Below are 4,753 nucleotides of genomic sequence, written 5' to 3' on the forward strand. Positions count from 1 at the left end.
AGAGCCATATCTAGATCGGATGCTTGCGAGCAATACCAAGGTGAATTTGTGTGGCAGGGAAGAAGGGGATGATTGATGATTGACGCGCAATATTAAACACAAAGAAAGGATTTTTTAAAATGATTCTAATTAGCTAACTAGAGATTAATTAGATCCAATCATATTTTTATTTTAATTATTTAATTATTTCATGTTAAAATTAAATAATTTTTTTTAATACACATTCAATAACATAAATTTATAATTAATCTTAATTACATCACCACGTGTCATAAATAACATGTAAGTTCATTGAATAGATAAGAGAGGAACAATTTAATAAAACCTAGTTGAGGAGATGAGATCCTCTGTCCTGAAAATACTGTGTCCCTGTGTCTTAGCGCCGATCGGAAGAACTAAATCACATCTCAAGGATGTAATGTACATCATGAAAATGTCATAATCATCTGATCGATATTGGGATACGGGGACACAGTATTTTCAGGACAGATCGATATTGGGATACGGGGATACAGTATTTTTAAGACAGAGGATCCCATCTCACTCACAGAGTCCACGTTCATTCAGCGACCTGATCACTCATGCATGGAAACAGCAGGGCAAAGCTGTTTGATGGAGGAAGAATGCGGCCATCGGAGGAGAGGGAATTTGGCTCCGCGCCAAAGTGTCTACCAGGAGCCAGCCCTTCCAGTTCATAGGCAATGGCGATGCCGGTCCGCCGTGAAGTCTGATGAGCATCGCCTGCCCTCCTCTCGGCCTCTAGAAGGTGGCCGAGGGAGGGAGCAGAGCTGGCCACCTCGCCGCCCAGCTGAGCTAATTTGGCGCACAGCAAGGAGGAGAACCAATGCTTGGCTGCCTTGTGGTCGCCGCCGTTGATCTTCTTCTTAATTCTCGAACTGTTCTCCGGTCACCGCCGGCGAAGCGACCGGCTGGACAGATCGAGGAGGCCAGTGATACCGATGAGGCTGCCAAGGGTGATGCTACGGTCACGGAATAAGGATCCTGCGGACTGCAAAGACAAAAAATATATGGAAAAAGAGGAACATTAATTGTTAATTTTGCTTGGATGAGAAATTGGCGTCGTGAAATCTGACCTCTGTACTGTCCAATTCCGATGAAGAAGAGTAGGACGAGGTAGTGATGAGAGTGCTCAGGGAATTAGATCTAGAGAAGTCAACGTTTCTGACTAAATCGATCCTAAGATTCAGTGGCTGCAATCCAAGAGGCCAACCTCCTTCCTGCCATTTGAGAGGAAATATGACGACAAACACTACTGTTACTAAATGGAACCAGAACAGGGAGCGAGCATTACTATACAACCTGCTGAGCCATTTGTTTCCAAGCTGTGACCGAGTTACAGAGACACCGAATGGCACAGGATTAAACACCTGCCAAACATGTAGATGGGTGTTGAGGCTTATGGTGTGATTCTTCCTTCTCCATGTGATATTTGATGAGATGGAATTTGTGAAGTTTTGGGGGGCAGATATGAACTAGTGTGTGATGTAATCATGTACGCACAGGTGGGTCTTTATCAATTGATGTGAAGTGAAGTGAAGTGAAGTGACGTGACGTGCATGAGTAAATGAAATGTCGGCAGCTGTGTCTTTTGACTAGAACAGTAGCTAATTGATCTGTTCGGCTATGCAGATGCTCAGTACAGAAATCGTTGGTATTGAGTTGTTGGAAACATTTCTCTGTAAACTTTTTCTCAGCTTTCTTATAATTAGGTTTATTGTTCTTAGATTATATTCATTCTTTATCTTTTTTAATTTATCATCAGATTTATCATCCTTAGTAATTTTTCTCTTTAAATCTTTTAAAAATTGAGTTTATCAACACCATTTATCTTAGTCTTATTCTTCAGTAGTCCTAAGATAACTTCAAAGTTTATAATTCATTCAGCAGCAGTTGAGTCCTCTCATAGTTCAACTAATATTATAATATTTGCTTGTTGAATTATAAGAAAATTTATAAAAAAAATTATAATTAAATAAGATCATTTGTTTGATCTAAATAAAGTTATTTTGTTGTGAAATTTTTTAAAAGTTGTTTAATTTAATTTTTCACACCGTTTGTGCATAGAATAATTAAATATCATCAATTAGTATTAATTAGAGTAGGGTTACTAAAAAATATTATGATATTTTAATCATATGAATGATCACATGATTTATTTGATATGTGATTAATGTCATGAATTATATTTTTTTTATTAATACATGATAAGGATTGACCAATTTTATGACTCAATTTATTATTTCAATTAGACCAAAATTGTTTTCTCAAAGAGTTTGGATTTGAGGGCTTGATAGTTTTCAAATTCCACCATGCACTTAGGAGCCTCAAAGACCCACTCTTCTAGTATAACATTATTTTATTTCAAATTATTTGATATATTTAGTAGTTTTGATAATTAATGTAATTATCAAAAGTTAAATATTTGGATTACGTTAGTGGACAAAATTGAATTATCAATTTTTAAATATTTAATAGTTTTGATAATTAATATAATTATCAAAAGTGAGATATAATTTTGATAATTAATATAATCATCAAATAAGAAGGAATAAAATTATTTTATTCAAAATAATCAATTTATTTAATAGTGATCCGGTGGTAAGAATTGGGGGCCCATATAGGGAGGGGTCAATGATACGGGGGAGTCAAGGTCTCGGCTGAGCGGGGGGAAGCCACCTGGCCGACTGGCCGGAGTAAATCCCGGGCCAACGTGCAGATAGCTCGACCTCTGGTCGAGCTTTCGACGCTCACAAGCTCCCTTATAGCGGAACCGTCGTGCCGAGCGGCCGATCCGCTCGGCCGAACCGCAGGTCAACCAGACCGCACTCTCGTCCGAGTATTTGACCGAGCGCCCTTCTCACCTGGTCCGATGCGCATGCGCACCCGAGCGCCCTCGAGGCCGAGCGGGTATCCCGTCCAGCCCGGCAAGAGACAAAGGACTTAGAAGAGGACAAAAAGGGCAGCTAGTGATATCATTCTCGAGACACCTGCCGCCGACAATCAGCATGGTCGACGGTCGGACTGTACCGAAGATCGTACGGTGGAAGTTTCCACTGTCGTGGCAAAGATATGCTCGGACAGTTGCGGTATGGCGTTAGGCATGCTTTTCTGACACAACCATTCTGAGGTATGCTTTAAGGAGCGTGCACGCCTCGGGAAGTGTGCACGCGCCTCTCCGGGGTCCTATATAAAGACCTCCGGACTTCGACGGAGGTATGTTTTTCTTGTCTACTGTAGTCACAGTCTCACTATTTTACCTCTGCTTCATCTCGTCGTTGCCTGACTTGAGCGTCGGAAGGTCGTCGTCGGGAACCCCTTCCCGGCCCGGCTTTGTTGCAGGTTCACCGGAGGTCCACGTCATTGCGAAGATCACCTAAAGGCAGTAGAGAGCACCACGTCCCCAGTTTTCATCTACTCAGTGCTCGGACAGAATCAAATTGGCGCCGTTTGTGGGAACGCACCTGAATCCGAGTAGAGAAGATGGAAGAAGCTGGACGCCAACTCATGGTGACGCTCTCTCCCGAGGAGCTCGACGCACTCATCCAAGCGCGAGCTGCGAAGATGGTCGAGCAACAACAGAAGGCCTAGGCCGAGCGGGTAGCTCAGTAGGCCACCTCGGTTTCTGAGGGCCGAGCGGCAATGGAGGACCGACCGGAACAATACTCTACATGGGCACAGAACAAGGGGCAGACCGGCACACCAGGAGGCGCGCCAGCCGCCCATATTCCGTTTCATCGGGCGTTGTTCCAAACTCCGTCGGAGTTGGCCCTAGCCAACCAGGGATCGTCCGCCGAAGCACCCGTGCGAGACGCCAGGAAGGGGAAGGCGCTGTGTGCAGGGTCATCCCCCGAGCGGGTCAATCGCCAGTTCTCCTAGGCGATCTTACAAGACCCTCTCCTAAAGCATTACACTCCCATATCGATCAGAGAGTATATATAGCGTTACAACGTATCTGGACGACCATCTCGGTAAGTTCGATAATGCAGCTACTCTTCATCAATACACCGACGGAGTCAAATGTAGAGTCTTCCTTACTACATTGTCCGGTTTGGCACAACGCTGGTTCCGGAGGTTACCGGACGGATCCATTCAGAACTTCAGAGACTTCCGAACGACATTCCTCCATCACTTTGCCAGCAGTCGACGCTATCAGAAGACCAGCGTCAACCTCTTTTCCATGAAACAAGGGCCAAGAGAAACTCTTCGAGCCTACATCCAATGCTTCAACCAAGCAGCTATGGACATCCCCACGGTCTCTTCTGAGACAATAATGCATGCTTTTACACAAGGCTTAGTCGACGGGGACTTCTTTCGCTCGCTCATCAGGAAGCCGCCTCGCGACTACGACCACATGTTGAAAAAGCAAGTGAGTATATTAACGTGGAGGAAGCGCAAGTGGCCCGAAAGAAGGAAGCGCCAGGCGAGCCCCCAGCCCAAACCGAACGGAGAACACACACCAACCAGCAACCACCTAGAGGACCACGTGCTAAGGGGATGAGACCCCCTCAAGATTCCAGGTCGCTCGTCGTTCAGCACATTGCGGCCGAGCGGCCTAGACAAAAAGGCAAGGTATGGACTCCCATGTTTTGCAAAATCCATTAATCAGCCAACCACAACATTCGAGACTGTCGGAGTCTCCCCCCGGTCAACCAACTTGAGTCGAGGAACTATCGCCGTCGATCACCTTCACTGGACAAGCGAGCTCATCATCAGCACACCGAGCGGCGAACAG

At 44.8% G+C, this 4,753-nt stretch overlaps 1 pseudogene; it reads right to left on the reverse strand.

Annotated features, from left to right (window-relative positions):
• Positions 1-326: 326 nt before the first annotated feature.
• Positions 327-3,865, reverse strand: LOC121979878 (annotated as a pseudogene).
• Between the last annotated feature and the right edge of the window lie 888 nt (positions 3,866-4,753).

Source organism: Zingiber officinale, chromosome 5A (genome assembly GCF_018446385.1).
Source record: "Zingiber officinale cultivar Zhangliang chromosome 5A, Zo_v1.1, whole genome shotgun sequence".
In the NCBI taxonomy this organism is placed as follows: domain Eukaryota; kingdom Viridiplantae; phylum Streptophyta; class Magnoliopsida; order Zingiberales; family Zingiberaceae; genus Zingiber; species Zingiber officinale.